Here is a 17,940-nt window from a genome sequence, read left to right as displayed (position 1 = left end):
CTCAGGATAACCCTTCCAGCCCTGCTCTCCCATCACAACAACAAGCTTTTTCCTCTCCAATCCACCATAGAAGAGCAGGGCTTCATTTTGTTTGTGGACTCTACAGCCCCCTTGCTCTGGGAGCCAAAGCAGTGCAGCTGCCTCTCTCTCCTTGCATTGTAAGGCTGGTGCTGTCTCCAACCTTCCACTGGATTTTCTCAGAATTCTCAGCATCCCTCTCAAGCTGGAGGGATCAAACCTCGGTGTTTCAGGTGAACCTCAGCAAGCAGTGAGTTAAAGGGTGTAATAAATGACCTGCTGGCTGCTCTCCTCCCAACTCCTGTGTCTAGCTCTCCTTGCTGCTGGGAGAGCACAGTTTGCAGCTCTTTTCCAAAAATCCACAGTGACTGTCAGAGTGTTTCCAGGCTCTGCAGCCTGGCTTCCAGCCTGTACTGACACACAAGGTTATTCTGCCCCAGGTGCAGAACTTCTTGCTTTTGTTGGTTGAACTTGAGTCGATCTGATGCTGAAGCTTTTCAAAGCCCTTCTGGACTGACTGACTGGGTAAAACTCCCTGCTCAGATGTTGAGCCTCTGAAATATGTTAAATTTCAGACTTAGCTGCTTTGACCACATTTAATTAAGTTTATCAGAAGAGTGAGTCTCTTCATTGTCATTCAGACACAAAGCACAGTTAATTTCTTTCCCATTTCTAAAAAAAGTGTGAAGAAGAATGTGCTGCTAAGATCTCTGCCTGCTCCTGACCCATGTGCTCTAACTTGCCTTAACATCTATTCTGATTATTCCCAAATGCCTGAGTTTTATCTTCCTTATTTGCTGCATTGAAATTAATCCAGAACAGACCAATCCAAAAAGGTTTCAGCTAGTCCAGTTAAAAACAGGCATTCTGGATAATGGCTGGCATATTCCAAGTGTTACTGGTTTTGTAGGCATAGTTAACTCACTGAATAATTTATTTCAGAATCATCTTAAGCATCAGCATTTTTTAAAGGACAGCATCAAATTCTGCTAGCAATTATTGCATTTTATTTCATTAATCAGCACAAAGCTGTTCTTCAAATTAAAAAAAAAATAGCAGTAAGATCAGGGGTTTTTTTATTATATTTATTGACTTAAAAGGTCTATTTCTTGTTTTACTTCACCACTGAATCATTTCAAAATCACTGGAGGCAAAGGTGTTGCACGAGTATAAAATCAATAAGAAAGGAGTTAAAAGGCCATACTTTCCACATGCAGTGAATGAGAAATGAAAGAGAGGTTTATAATATCATAAACCTTGGAACTGTGTCTGGTAATTATCCCTGCTATGGCCTGCCAGGGAAATGACCACCATCTGTTGCTACCCACCAGTGCCCTGAAAATACAATCAGGCTGTGAGCACTCGCTGGAACTAGCAGCAAACTAATCCTCTGCACTTCAGCTCTTCAAATTACATGTAATTACGTGTAAGATACAGGCTCAGTCCACACGGATTTTTCAGACTTTGGAGTTGTGAAGATTGAAGTAAATGACATTTCTCCTACGCTCACTGTTCAACTTTCCCCTCTGTATCTGTTTGTCATAGATTTTGTTTTTAAATTGCTGGCAAAAACCAAAACAAAAAAAGGCTACCTGCTGAGGTTTGGGTGTGTTCTCTCTGGCTTGTGCATTTAGAAATTATACTTTTCTTCACAGAGCAGCTTTGAGCTAAAGTTAATCTTTTTCCTTATGAAATTGAGATAAAACTGCTTTGAAAATAAAGGAAAAGTTTTAAGGTTCTGAGGGAGTTTCAGTAATACACACACATCTCTGTAAAGAATATACAGGAGCTAGACCATGGTAAGACAAAGTGTGATAAAGAAATGATGAAATGAAAGAATTGAAAGTAGGTAGAAATAGAATGGATAAGTTAGATTAGAAGAAGGAGGAGGTGAAATAGTAAGGGAGAGAATCTATAAAGAATATGGGCAACCTTAATTCTAATTTGGCTGCCTGTACTTGCTTCTAACTTTCAATGCAATATAAAGGGGTGTCTTCACAGAAGATATTTTTTTTTTTTAGTAAAAAAGAAGGAGAATAGAAAAAAAAAAATCTAGTTCCTAGCAAGCTCCTATTTAGTGTTTCCCAGTACATAAAAGAAATACCAATGTGTTCAATCAACAGCTTCAAAAACCAGAGAAATATGGAATTAGAAAATAAAAAATGGGAAAGAGAATAAGGCAGAAAGGAGGGAAGGAAGCAGCAGAAGGATTCTTCTTTATTTGCTCTCCCCCATTTTAGATGGATTAAAGAATTATTAAAAATTAAAATGCAAAATCACTCTCAGACAAACCAAGTGAGAATGGCTACAGCTGAACTGGATAATATCTAGGTCCCAGAGGACCCAATTCTTCTTCATCTGTTTTTTGGCTACGATATAAAGGGTCTCTGAATCACTTGGAGTGGTCTGCAGCAGTAATAATGTATTCCTTAGAGCTATGCCACTCACAGCCAGAATGCAGGACGAGAGAGGCAAAGCCACTGGAGAGGCTTTTTTCTCCTGTTAGATTAAGCACTTTGGCTCCTCTGAATGAAAACAAGTCCATGGCAGTATTAGATACCAATTAATGGTGAAAATAGGCTGTGTCATAAGGGGCATTTCCCTAGAGATAGCCATTACAATTTTTGGTCAGTGTTTGGAAGCAAAATGGATGCAGGGCTCAAGCTGAACTCGACTAAATTGTGGAATGTGTTTGTAAAATCAGGGTTGTGAATATTTTAGAAGAAGCTGTAACATATTCTTCATTTAATTGTGAAAGCACCATTAGGGATTCAGGTGGAAAATGTTACATTAATATACAGTGGTTTTACAAGGAAAAATAAATCCACACGCCATGCAGGCAATAATAGGTACTGAGCACATAATTTCCAGTCCATGACACAGAAGCCCCTGGTCCCTATGTAAATAGGATGGAAAAATAAAGTTTATCTATCACACAAAACCAATACAGTTGCCTATATTAGACTCTCATGTGTAAGCTTGGAAGAGTGGAAACTTCCCTAACTCCCTTTCCTGCCTCCCTGGGTGGCTGGGTGGGTGTTAGTCAAACCTCCCAGTGCCTGCTGTGGAAAATCCAGCTGCTCCTATGGAAGGAAAAAAGAAAATAGAGCACCATGGTTGCTTCCAGCAGTGGGAAGCACAGGGCACAGTACAAGATACTCTCAAAGGTATTCGTCTTCTGAGACAGCTGTTATGGCTAAGAGTTGTTTTTTTCACCCTCTGAGTCTTAATTGTCAAGTCCATGTTTTCCTTGTAATTATAAAATAATAAAGGAACTTCACAGTCATTCTGTGCAGTCATTGTGAGGTTGTAGTCCCAACTCTCATCTTGCAATATTTTATTTCAGCTTAATTTCCTTCTCTCCGGTGATACTGCTCCCCATTTACATTGAAATAGGACTTTCTGAACTATCTGTATGGGTAATGCATAGATGCAAATTCAGCTAAATGTATATTAAGCAATTTACTGCAAGTGCTGCAGTAGATACAAGGATGAAGATGGAACCTATCATGGATAAATGACAGGTCACTGAAACATGCTTTTGTTTCTATCTTTGCCCATACTGAATGAAGAATGGCACTATCCATCCTGTGAAGACAAAGGTTCATTATAGCACATTTATCTTTATCCCACTTCAGTCAAAAAAACCTGTGATAAAGGTCCTAACCTCACAAGGTATGTAAACGACAAATGTGGTATAATATTTCCTTTCTCTGTGTATTTTTCTCCTTTGATAAAGTTGTTAGCTCCAGATCTCTGCCACAATATTACTAAGTATATTTTATTGGAATAGAAGTTGGCACACCAACCTTTATAAATAAATACATTCAAATTAAAACGTTGTCATTCTCTTGGTGTGCCTATCAAATGAACAGCTTCTTGACAATGTTATTTGATATGCTGGAACCTAATGGTATTTCTTGTTCAGAGTCTGTAGCATTTCGACTTGAAAACAAAACAATAAAAATAAATTATACCCTTTGTGTCTGCAAACTGAGGAGAGGAACAAAAGTAGCTGCACAGGAGGAAGGTTCATACATGGGTATCTCTTGACAGTATTATGAAGACCTCAGAGGGATTCCTACGTGTGCCTGACTGCAGTGATTTATGTGAGGAATCCCATGTCAGACTGTTAAGTTTAGCAAACAGGATTTCCAGTAATAGATTTTCAGAAAAATCTGGTTCCCCAGGGGTACTGTGTTCTTCCCAAGTATTTGAACACTCAGAGAGACTTTGGCCTTTTTTCTTCTCTAGTCATGTATGTGCATCTCTGCACATAACTCTTGGCTTTGCTTATTTCTGGTGTTTTCCTGCTTACATGAGGTTGTATTTGATATCATGACAGAGACTTTGTGATTTTTCCCACAGCTGCCAGCCACTTCTAGAGGTGCCTGTGTGGAAGTGTGCATGTTTCTCTGATGGTGATAAGTGCCTCACAGCTGTTGTTTCATCCTCCAAGCTCCTTCTGGTTGTCTTCCTTGTGTTACCTTTTATCAGTGCTCAGTGGAAGCTTCCCAGGGTCTCAAAACTTTAGGTCCCAAATATTATTAATGCTGAAGGCTCTGGTATTTAAGTCCCTCTGCTGTGCTGAATACATAATGACAATGAAATTCCTACTGTAGGGAAATCAATATAAAAACACCAAAGGCAAGGCATCCTCTTTAGTCTTTTCCTTGTGTTCCAATATCTGTCTGGAGGTGCTCTTCACTTCAGAGGAAGAAAGCAGCTGATGTGATGCATAAGTTGGAATAGGGAGAGGATTTTAACAAGGAAAGCAGCATGAGCCAAGTGGCCTTCTCTGTACTTTAATATGCCTTGTGGCCTTGTTGTGTCCAGGCATATCTGTCGCCCTGTTCTTTTGAGAGTTTTAAAGTTCTTGTAAAAATTTTCTATGCCTTCTAATGTTTACATATTTCTACTGAATTTTCTCACACTGTTCATATAAACAATGATTGGTTTGCATCCTTCTTTGTGGGTGGAGAGAATTGATGGACTGTTAGTTTGACCAGTGTGTTTGGAGAGGTGGCAACTTCACCCTCCAATCCACTGTCACTTTTGCTATTGGGTATATAGTGGAGTCAGAAAATAAAATTCTCTTTCTTTGGGTTCTTTTCTTTCCCCTGTTACATCTAGCATCTATCCTGAGCAGCTCACTGGGGTGTTTGTAGGCACAACATGAACGCTAGAAACCCTCCTAAAGGCTTGACCCATCTGCAGCTCTCTGTATACCATAAAAATCAGTCTCTAACAACTGGTATATAAGTGGACTTAAAGGACTTATCACCACCTAAAAAGGAGAAAACTGGAGGGACCAGGTCAAAAAGGTTTGCAGGGGAGGTCCTGTTTACACACTTGCCTCCCCATTCCCTAAAGGCTATTGGTGGCTGTGCCCGCTCCAGCAGCCAAACCTGTCCCCTCTCATTACCTGAATGCCTGAACAGAAGATTATGCCCCCTAGGATGCCTGGAACCCAGCCTAGATCAAGAGCAGAAAGTTAATTTGCTGTTGGCCTGAATGCTTTAGATGATCTAGGTTTCTCTGAATAAGGCTGGTAAGAAGAAACCTCTTTTTCTACCCTTGTCCTCCTTCTGTCCCAGATACTTTCTCAAGAGATCCTACATAAGATCATACACAAGAAGTAGAATAATAAAAAGACAGAGAACTCCAGGAAAGTTTTCACAAGGGAAAAAAAAAGTTAATTCTGACTGAAAATATGAGAGACACTTTGGCTGTCTTGATTCTTTTAGAAATCCCTTATTTTCCCTTATTTTCTCTAAAGTAATGGTTGAAAATTACTTTTTTTTTTTTTTTTTTTTTTTGGCATTATAAAAGGAGATAGCATTTTAGATTTAGTTCTCCGTAGGGACAACCATTGTTAGCTTAAACTTGTATAAAACTCTTTTTTTTTTGATGCAACTTTCATAGTTTTGGGTACATCAATGAAGACTATCACACTCAGCAGATGTATCTATCTGCCTCTTAGGGCTCTAAATAGACCCAGAATACTTCTGTGGTTCAGTTAAAAGACTAAAAGTCAGAAGATCTGGGGACAGATTCAAGACTTCTCTGAATTAATCTTAGCTATTTATGGCTTCAGAATCAGTAACTCAATTTACATCAGCTCAAGACTTTGTGCTTTACAGTTTCTTCTCATCTATTTCTAATTCAAAGAGAAAAAAAAAAACATGTAAGAAGTCCAACAAATTACTTAACTCCTCCACCACAATTTTCTATTTCATAAAATAATAATATGATGATGATGATAATTGCAAATGTTATCTGAGTAGTGGCACTGACGATGGAGTTAGAGATTTTCAGAATGAGGGAATATCTCTGTGGAAATAAGATGCTATATGCAAATAATGTCTAGAGATACCTGATGAGGAAATGGCATAGACTAGCATTTTAATTTTAGAAGCCAAGTCTGCTTTGCCCATGTTTTCAACCAATCTAGATCACAACTCTTTGAGGATGGGTACCTTGGTCTGGTTTCTGTAGAGCTCCAGACACAGTGATAGTGAATTTAAATAGAAATGCTGAGCTTCTGGTGTCACTAGAATGTGTTTAAAGCACAGTTCACTGCCTTTGGTGTTCCTTGGTCTCTATGCATCTCTGTAGAAATCAAAGGTTATTTCAGTCCTGAAAATGGTGATGGAGTTATTTTGTTGTGTTGAGCTTTTTACGCAGTTCAGTAGCTAAAAGAGGTGAGAGAGATGTCAATTCTGGAAAGAAAAAGCTGGGACCATCCATTTGGTGTCACTTAGGACCTATTACAGAAGAATAATTTGGTCATTTAGAATTTTAGATCAAAGTATAAATAGTCTAAAGCTACAGTGCATCCCAGAGGTGAGGACATGGAGGCCATTTGTAGTCATAATACCAGATGTTTAGTCATTGCTGCAAGTCCAACAACAAAAACTGAAAGCAAAAGGAGAGCTGCTAATTGGGGGTATTTGGAGTCGTGTCACAGGTGAAAGATGATCTAAAATGCTGCTTCATAGCCCAGTGCAATAGTGAAATTAGCACATGTCTATTATCACTGCTTGCAACTCTGCAGGACACTAATGGAAATAGCTTAATCTTTTCAAGCTCTGCTGAAAGGAGAAATGTAGGATTTAACCTGTGTTCCTGAGTTTTCCCTCCTCTCTTATTCCTTGCCAAAATCTTGCTGCACAGCAGGTTTTTATTATTTGGTAATAATAAATTGCCTGGACTGTAAATTTAATAAATAACTGTAGAGATTAGGGACCTGATCATTCATTTCTGGAGGCAGTGGTAGGGATCCATTGTGTTAATGGGTAGAAAGAGAAAATGGTGCAGTCTTAAAATTCCCTCTCTTGAACCAGTTTCAGGGAGCTGTCTTTCCAAAGCAGTAAAAGCAAAGGCATTAATTATACATTTCCATTATGACAGAGCCAACATCAGCAGTGACTAAAACATAATTTGTTTAGGTGACAGTGCAGGCTGTTCTCTGATCAAGTTTTGTTTCCCAGAGGGAGGCATCAGTCTTAAATTACACAGCAAGCAGGCAAGAGAAAGGAAGCAAACAATAAAACACTTCCCAGAGGAAGAAAATAGGAAAAAAAAATGTCTCTCAATGTCTTATTAAATAAATAAATCTACATTTTTGTCAATTAAAAAAAATCAGCAATGGGGTACAGCTTTAATTAAAGGAAGAGCTTTTTTCTGTGGGGCTTCATAAGATTGCATTTTAAATTTCGAGTGATGAGTTGCTTTTAATGCAAGAGGAACTTTATCATTGCAAGGAAGGAAATGATGACAGAAAGAAAAACCCTTGGAAAGTGCTGACAAGAGGGAAATGTGAGATATTTTTCTTGTCTTAATGTAATGAATAAAGTAATTTCAATTTCTTTATTAAGGTTTGCACAAAAACCAGAACTTATGTCTATCAAAATATTTAATTTTACAGAGACACTGATATATATATATATATATATATATATACACACATATATATATATACATACATACATATACATATATATATATATATATATACACATTAATATTTATGTGGAATTAAAGTATTAAAGTTGGCCAGCCATCTTTATTGGGAAATATATCTTTATATTTTGACGTATAACTCAGTTTAAAGCTATCAAGCATAGGTCTAATTTTACTTTATCTTCAGTTTCAGTGGATTTATTATTTTGCATAAACCTCTGTACATATTTTAGGACATTACCAAATCAAAGATCCCAACAGGTGGTTTTTGTTATTTACTTTTAATTTTTGATTGCTATAAAGAATCAATGGTTGTAGTTTTTATTGTAATTTTACTTTTAATATCATATTCTCTGACTGCTTCAGCCTCTCTGCATTTGGCATGAGTAAAGCAAAAAGTAAATATGAGCCTTATTTCTTATTATCACCAGCCCTTTCAGGAGAAACTACAGAACCTAGGAGTATGTTCATGTTGAACATATAATTCCTCCTCCAGTGGTATTTTCTGTCAGCATCAGATGAATGAACAAAGCAAAAAGTGCAAGTAATTTACCCCATGCATGGCAAATAGTCCTTTGAAACACTTACTGTGCAAAATTAGATTCTCTCTAATACAAGCAAAAAATCTACGTGTCATGAAAATGATTATAGAGAATTCTGTGTGAGCTTAGAAGTTTTGATTTAATTGAGGTAGTTAATATTTCTTCTCTCTAAAGAAAAGATGCTTCTGACCACTTGAACTTTCCAAGCAATTAGATCCTAAAGAAAACCACTGCCCAATAGTACTCTGAAAGGAAATGAAAGCAGCATGGTCTCCTTACTGCAGTCTTAAACTAGTGTAGTTTGGCTTATAATTTAAACATTTAGGCATGCTTCAATTACAAAATCAACTTTACTGTACTATTATTTGTAACCTTATAATGGAGTGATCTGAGAGCATGTATCTCTATCGATCTGTCATTCCTAAAAGGCCAAGTTGCCATCATGCCCAAAAGGAGTGATGGAAACCCAGATGAAATGCTGCATAAAGGCATGAAAATGTTAAGAAAGTGGTTTGGGAACAAATGATCTCAATCTTTGACACGTGTTCTCAGTTTCATTGCTCTTAGCTGAAATAAGGAGCAAAGGATTAATATGAAAACTGGCTGACCTGATGTCCCACAATTACATCACCTCCAGTCAGAATTTTGTGCTCATTACTGGAGTGTCAAAGGCTGCAAAACTCACTGATCTATTATTGGAGTAAGTAATGCTGAGGGAAGGTGTCCAGGTTATACTATACATGGACACTCTCTTCTGGATATTCAAGAGGTAGAAACTCAAAAATAGGTCAATTGCTTAGAAAATTATCTTCATCCCCTCTACTACACACATATCTCTGAAGCATTAATTTAAATAATAACTGGATTTGCCTATCTGTATGGAAATTGGCTTTCTGATGGCACATCTACGGCTCCTGAAGATGTTGATCTTTGTGCCTGCCTGCAACTTGTAATTTTTTCACCGGAAATGGACAGCTAAGAAAAAGCTTTTTATTCATGCCTGACCTATCCAAACCATCCCTGAAAGCCTTTTGCCAAGGCAGAAAACCATAGAGTCACAGGGGGGTTTGGGTTGGAAGGGACCCAAATGGGCCTGCCATGGGCAGGGACACCTTCCACTAGATCAGGTTTCTCAGGGCTCCATCCAGCCTGGCCTTGAACACTTCCAGGGATGGGGCATCCACAGCTTCTCTGGGAAACCCGTGCCAGTGTCTTACCACCCTCACAGTGAAGAATTTCTTGCTGATATCTACTCTAAACCTCTCCTCTCTCTCAGTTATGCACCCTTACCTAAACAAATTGTGAAGGATATTCCGAAGTAAAAGACCTGGATGGAATTATCTACAAACAAGGTGAAAATTCAGATCAGAATGTCGCTATAAGACGCGTGAAAGCACAACGCAAGCCACCTGCTATTTGCAAGGTAAAGATAAAAGTTTATTCTCTGACTCCAACTTTTATACTTTCCCAAAGGTGACATTGGATTGGAGAGTGAAGGTGCCACCTCTCCAAAGACATTGGACAAACCACCAGTACATCAAGTCTCTCCACCCCCATAAAAGAATGTAAACAATATGTTGTTGGCAGAAATTGTGTGGGAAAATTCTCCAACAGAATGTAAACTCAGAAGGCTTTAGAAAATCTTAAGAATCAGGGTGACATCAGAAGTCAAATGTAACAATTCAAGACCAACTTTAAATATTTCTAATTAGGAACCATTCTTGTGTCCCTTATGAAATGTTCAAGTTATTAAAAATCCTGTTAAGAATTCACTCCAAGTTGCATGAGAGTTAAACGTGATGACTGAATGGTCTCACTCTGATTGTCTCTTAATTTGGTTGGGCTAGAGGATTCATTATTTTGGGAGGCAAGAAACTGTTCAAAGGAGAGCAGGTAGGATCATGGGTGCAAAATCACAACTTCAGAGATTGAGGCCAGCCTGCTGGAGCAGCTAGAGAGGAATTCCTGTGTCATTTGGACCATTTTTGCTTAATTTATTAAAAAAAAAAAAAACAACAAAAAACAAACCTTCTTATCTCATTTTTCTGTATGCATAATTCTTAATAGGACTTGTTATGCTGTGGTAGTTTAGAGTTAAACCAAAAAGAATCAGGCAACTTGAAGTAGTGTGTTCAGTTTTTTGATGTTGGAAGCTGTGAAATTAATTGGGTTTTGAAATATTTTCTGTATTTTCAGATTTTGTTTGTGAGAAGTGAATATTCCTAAAGAGACTTTTGCATCTTTGGCTTTTTTTCCCCTCAAAACCAGTTATTTAACGATAATATTTTATGTGACATTTTACATTCTGTTTGAAAAGCCATCTTTTATTTAACAGTGTTCTGGCAATATTTTCAAAATAATTTACCTAAAGTCTTTGCCACTTATTCAGTCTGTTAAAATATCATGCAGGCTTCATAAATAGGGACACTAAGAAGATCTTTTAAAGTTCAAAAATACATTTTTTGCAATAACAGCTGTAATAAAGGTGCACTTGGGGAATGTTTTTTCTCCAATGCCTTGTGCTTACGCAGATTTTATAACCTTAAGAAAAGATCCCAAGCTAATCCACAGAGGTAAGATTATTTTCCTTCTCATAAACATGGTACAAAAGACCATCTATTATTATTTACTGAAATTACTGAATATATATATATACATATATTTCAGTTTCTTCCAGTTGCAGATGAAAGCTGGGCAGCAGGAAAAGCCTTCCTACTGTTTTCATCCTGTAGACACCAGGGCTCCCTGGGAGATGCCAGACTGAAATGGTTTGGATGGGAAAAGAGATATTTGGTTATTATCCAGATGTAGCCAGCCATTATCTAAATTGTTCTTTTTTTGGGGTAGAATGAAGGCTGGTATCAGTAATTTCCTTTCCAAGCCCACTGAAGTGGACTGAGTTTTGGACTAAACACTGTTGTGAGCAGATTGGAGACCCAGATAAAAGGAATTAAGAAGAGAGGCTGTTCTGGCTGTTCATCTCTGCTCTGAGTGTATTTGAAATTTGGAAGTCTGCTGCTCCAGATTGTCTGCTTGCTTCCCAGGCACAGTCATTCTTAAGTCTCCTTTTAACTTGCTCTCCTCAGCAGGATTTCTTCTGGTTGCTAATTGCCAGCAGTGAATAATCTACAGAGGTAAATAGATGAGGAAGAAAAGGTTTCCAAATTGAAGTGGCTGAAAGAATTCCAGACACTGGGGGTGTCTGAAAAGAAAGGCAAAAAAAGCTTTTGGCTTTATTTCTTTATCCTTTTGTTACAATAAGGAAAAGATCTTTTTCTGCTAATTCTGTTGACAATGATCTGGCAACTTGAGAAACATTTCTGCAGTCTCATAGTTCTTGCTCCATAAATAAGCAAGAGATCAATAATTGAATAATAGTTTGAATAATGGTTTGAAATAGTTGGAAATAAACATAGCAACTACAGCTTATAGCTTCATGTTAAAGACTGTGTATTAGCATTTTTCCCCAGCTCTGATTCACAGTAGTAGAATGGCACACAGTCCCAATTGTTGTGGACCACAAGGACATATGTTTTACAGCTTCATTTCATTTTCCCTTCTGACTATGCTAAATAACAGATCTCTTTAATATAGATTGATAGATCTTAAAAAGTAATTGTACACAAGAAGTCATCTGCTGGGAGAATTTCTAACAGCTACTGCAGTTATCTGATTTTGGCCCACTCCATAGCAATACCAATATATCTATTAACTGAAGTCACAGGCCAAATTGCTACTGTTCTAAATGAAAACAGCATTTGGCTGTACTGGCCTGGCAGACTTACCCTGGGCCACAGCATTAAAAAAATATACTGAATTTTACAGAGTAAAATGGAGGTAAATTGATGATACAGGGGCTTTTAGAGAATTGTCTAGGTCATCACATTTTCTGCATTTCCAATGAGTTGTTACATGTATATGGATCAATATTTCTCTTGAAAGAAGAATACAAACTGCACTTACTGAGGAGACTTGGAGCAACATTGGTTTAAAGCAGGCTCCTTGTTTAAAGTTGTAAGAGATGAGTCCGGAATGAATCCTCAGAAGAATATGGAATAAAGGATATATGTACTATTCTACTGTATGCAATACTCATAAAAGCACTATCAAATGTTGAGTCAGGTTTCCTTGCATTTTTAAAATGAATTCAAGAAGGAACTGCAGGAATGACTTGAAGTTCAAAATATCTGCTTTTCAGCAGGAAAGTAAAGAAATGTGAAGAACACTCTTCTAGCACCTACTAAAGGTTTTTTCTAATTTTTCAATTAGCACTCACAAGCAATTTTAGAGACAGAAAGTTGAACAAGTTTCAGACCAAAACAAATTTATGTTTATTGATTATTGTAACAACTTTTGGGGATATTTCAATTGAGGTCTTCAAACGAGCTCTTAGAGGTCTTGTCTCAGCTAAACTAGAAACTAAACTAGGAAGCCAATTTCTGACATTCAGAACTTTCTGTGCTTTTCTCAGCAAAATTGTGAAGGTGTTCCCACACACTGTCCATGCTCCAATCTTCAGAGTTTTTCCATGATTCTGTAACACGGGGTTATCACTTCCCTTTCTGAAAGTTTGTATATCCAAAGACTTTATCAGACCTCTAGTGATGCCAAGCTTATGTACCGATGTGCTTATAGCACATGACCCTTAAATCATAAGGAAACTCAGACTGTCTCAAAAAAGAAGAGTAATGCAGGTAATTTCTCCAAGATTTTGTTAAAAATGCAGTATGCGTTCCATAATACAAATGTCCTACACCATTTTGATGCAAAATAAGTTTTAATTCTACTTTATCTAGGTTGCCAAAGCAAAGACAAAGAATAAGCACAATAAGATGTAATATGCAGTTCTATATACTCAAAAGTGAACTAGAAAGAACACTTAAATAAAGGAATTATTTATAGAAAGCAGAATTTGAAGAGAAATGCCAAGAGATGTCATAACTGATTGAAACATGCAGACTTGATAGTGATGAAATTCATAGTCTGACTGTCTGCATGCCTGACAGAATTTGTGCACAATGCTTTATTTTCTTCAGCTGCTACCTTTGGCTATCAGTGAAGGCAGATGAGAATTTAGGAATCATTTGTTACCTCTGCTTCCCTCCCCCTTCCTGCACAATGTGTACTATTAACCAGTCTGATGCAATTGAAATTATAGAAATAATGCAGCTCATGGAAATGCCATTCTCTTCATTTAGGGAAAAAAAAAGGCAGTTTCAAATGGATTTCAAAATTATTAAATTAGACAAGTGTCCTATGCAAAGATGGATTTTAATAATGATGCTGAATAATGATTGCTTTCTCATCAATTTATCACTTCTACCACCAAAAAAATCAGGCAGAGAAGTAGCACTGGATGGGAATGATATACAACAAGTCCTATTCTCCTGTCAAAGCATATGAATACAATGTCTTTGCCCTGAAAGCTTTGAAGTTACACTATTATAAAAATGTATAATAAAAATGGAATTAGATCCAGGTAGTTTTTTCATTATAGCCATAGATTAATCCTTGTTCTGTGACAGTGGCCACACAACTTCAGTGTAACTGAGGCATATTATATAAGAAGGCTTGCAAATAAAAAAAAAAAAGTGCTGATAATATAAATATTATCTTAATGCATTATTAGTTTTTTATCTCTTGTATTATTCTGATTTTACAAAAAGGCAAACTGATCTATACAACAGTTAACTGACCTATTTAAAGTATCTTCAGACACACATCTGAAACCAGATGTCTGATCTCTTACCCTGATGTCTGCATAAAGACCAATAAAATTACTTTCTTTTCTACAAAAAGAAAAATAAATAGGCTTTGCACAATGACATCTTACATAGCTCCATATAAAAGCTTTGTCAGATGTAACACTGTAGGGATTCTCCCTTATTCAGGACCCATTAAAATCCAAATCATTCCAGAGATTTACATGAAAGTAAGATACATGCCTTGTTCTTGTTGTCCTGAAAACTTCAGAGTAAACCTGTCTTAAATAAGTTCAGAAATTACTCATATTCTACAGTTTTAATTTACATGTAGCACTTTTAGAGAGATACAGAAATTTAAGCAGAGAATGCATGAGGAAGTATTCATCTGAATTTCATTACCATACATTTCAAACTGGTATTTTCAAAGAATATCAGTTATCTATTCATAACCACTTGTTAGGGTGCAAAAGTACATTCTTATTATAAAAGCAAATTTTGGAGTTACACGTTAAAATTGCAAAAGAGATTTTTCTACTGATTTGGTGAAAACAGAAGAGAAACACTTCAATAGTTGAAAAATAATCAGAAATCCTTTCCAGTTTCAAGACTGAGATATGTAATCAATTTTATGTTTCTTTAATTATGTTTCATAGCATAACCTTCTGCTGACAGACTACTCAAGGCTTATGTCAATCAGAATAATAGGTTGCACACGTTATTGATTTAACTATCACTTTGAGGAGCTGATCTTATGGTTTTAGTAGACTTTTTAACAGTTCCTTTTTGGACAAGCTAATTCTACAGATCTAAACAAATATAGATCATATTCTCTTGAGATGTGCAATCATTTTACCTTCCTTTTAGCCGCCAATGATAATCAATTAAAATAATGGACTATTCAAGCAGACACTCAGAGACATTTTGTTGGGCACACGAAAGATAGAAAAGTATGAGTTAAGAAAGATCATGTATATGAGAGAGTTTTACAGAGCCAGTTTATCTAACAGGTGATCCCTTAAAGATTTTCTGTAGAATTTTTGGCTACAAATAATTTGGATTTTGTTTCTTTAATTCAGTTTCAATACATGCCCAGAATTTAAGGAACTCTACCAAGTTCTTTATGGTATCAACTTCATCAGACCTGACAGAAAATAGCTTTCTTTTAAATTTGGTGTAAACTGTCTTAGATAATGTTTAAAAGTCCTTTCTTTAATGTTCAAATAATAATTCAGTGCTCAATAAATTAGAAACAGTGAGACTTTGCTTTCAGTGCATTTTCTCTGCCGCCTCTGCTTTTAACCTTTTCCAGCTGTGGGCTCCTAAATGGCATTTCAATTTCTGCATTATGGATTCGTGATCCTTACCTCTGGGTTGGTGTGCACACATTTCCATCCTACACCAACTTCTGTGTGCCCACAGCATCTTTCTGCCATGCTGAGGTGTCCAGGAATATCTAAGGGTCAGTGAGTAAATTGTGCTGCACTGGGGTGGGCAGAAGGATGCTGAATTAAGTGAGCTGAAGCTGTTGCTTGTGCTGAAAGCAACTCCTGCAGTCCTGGGCTGCTCAGAGCACTGAACCCCAAAAAAGTATCCATAGTCCTGCCAGCTCAGTTATGCCAATGGTCAGACTCATACTTACATGCTAAAAGATGCAAACATGTGGCTGGCTCTGAACCAAAGGGACCAAGAATCCAGAGGAATGACACCAAGCTGTTAAAAACTCTGTTTCTGTGAATTTGGAAGGGTTTCTTCCAGAAGGAGCAGCTTTTACCTGTCTTTTCTCTCTCATTTGAAACTTCCGGGAGGTTTAGATAGGTAATGTAACGTTGAATATTTTTCATTTTTTCTCCATGTTTCTGAAGATTAATGCTCTTCATGGTCTCTTCTTCTTCTTCTTCTTCTTCTTCTTCTTCTTCTTCTTCTTCTTCTTCTTCTTCTCCTTCTTCTCCTTCTTCTTCTTCTTCTTCTCCTTCTTCTTCTCCTTCTTCTCCTTCTTCTTCTTCTTCATAGAATAGAATAATAATGGAGTTTCTGCCTCCTAACTTTGTAGTACAAATTGGTGAATAATCAGAGATTTTTCAGTGTTACCTTTAGAGATACAAGGAACTACCTTCAAAAATCTCCAATACAGGTAAGTAATTTGCTTTGTCTTCCCCATAAATCATTCTTTTTTAGAATATAAAATTAAAGACTTTTCTTGACATTTATCTACTTTTACCTAGAAAAAAAGAAACAAAACTGAAAGGCACTTCTTTTATGTTTGCTGTACTAAAACTTCACATGTCTAAGTTCGATGCATACAAGCTTTACCTTAGTTTAAAATAAAAATAATAAAAGGAAGATAAAGAAAATACAAAGCTTTCCTGGGAAGTGTTCTGGAATTGAATTTCCTTCTTTGCACCCAGGTTAAGAAGCTGATGAAATACCAAATAGAGGATGTCTGCCTCATGTTTTGAATATAAAGCTCTTGACAATCAGAATTATCTCATGTGATCATCTGTAGCCTTGATTTGAACCATACTTTCCATTAAATCCAAAAAGACCTGAACCTATTTTACTTCTGGAACTCAACAGGAATCAAATGGAAATGTTTGAATTGCCTTCCAACTTGATCTTGAAAAGGCATTTTGGTGAATTCAGTCACACCAGAATTATTGGAAAAAACTACAGATGCAAAAAGCCCTCTAAATTTTACCTGGCACTATTTTTCCTTTATACCTACTGCTTCTCCTGTTTTACAGCAGTAGTGGTACTACAGGAAAGAGGTTGACAAAAGTCACAGGATTAGAATTTTCCTTGCTTTTCTATCTTGCTAGCTTCAGCAGAATAACTTAAAATGCATAGGGAGTGGATGCATATTGCTCACAGATTTGCTTACTGTGCTTCCATCTTGTAACTCCTTCTGTTGTATTTGTGCACAGCATTATTCACATCCACCACGATTGTTCCACAGGTAAAAGCTGTATTCAACCCACTGCAACATGTACTATCCCTTATAAACACCTTATAGTTCAAGAGATTATCTTATGGTTTGATCCTTGTAACAGGCTTTGTTTAAGGGGTACTGATCGGCTCAGAAGAATGAAATTATTCTCTGGCTACCAGAAATACTCTGACCTATCATACAATGATATATTTATATAAATTGATTCCATCTCAGTAGCTTTATCATTTGCTTTTCCTTATAGCCATATACAAGCAGACTTTCAGATATTTTGGCTCCCCTATTTAAAAAAGTATGTTTTTTTAAAAATGCATTTCCATATGGTATTGCAAGCTTTTTAAACAGATCTGTTTTCACAGCGATTTTGTTGAAAAGAAATCAAAACAAATACTGAAAGCAGAGCACCAAAATAGGTCCATGTACTTGACAACTGAGAAGATAGTGAAGATCTGTGAAATCTATCGGGGTAGTAATCGCTATTTAAATTATTTTGCTTCTTTGTAGTTGTCTCCTACAACTGTACAAATATTATGATAACTAGGCAAGGTAAAAGTTGGGCTAAGAATGTGCTCTTTTCTTTTCCTTTAGTAGTTTCATAGGTGTAATACATTCTAAAGAACAGGCAGAACATTTTGTTTATACAATTATGCTTATTTTAATAACTTGTTCTCCTATTTTAGACCTGTTCAGTACAAAAGCAGACTTGTAAAATACAGATTTTTTTTTTTTTTTTTAAGGCTCAATAATGGAAAAGGTACAGCTTGCA

This window comes from Lonchura striata, chromosome 4, assembly GCF_050655825.1.
Source record: "Lonchura striata isolate lonStrDom1 chromosome 4, ASM5065582v1, whole genome shotgun sequence".
In the NCBI taxonomy this organism is placed as follows: domain Eukaryota; kingdom Metazoa; phylum Chordata; class Aves; order Passeriformes; family Estrildidae; genus Lonchura; species Lonchura striata.
Note: the sequence above shows the minus strand (reverse complement) of the source record.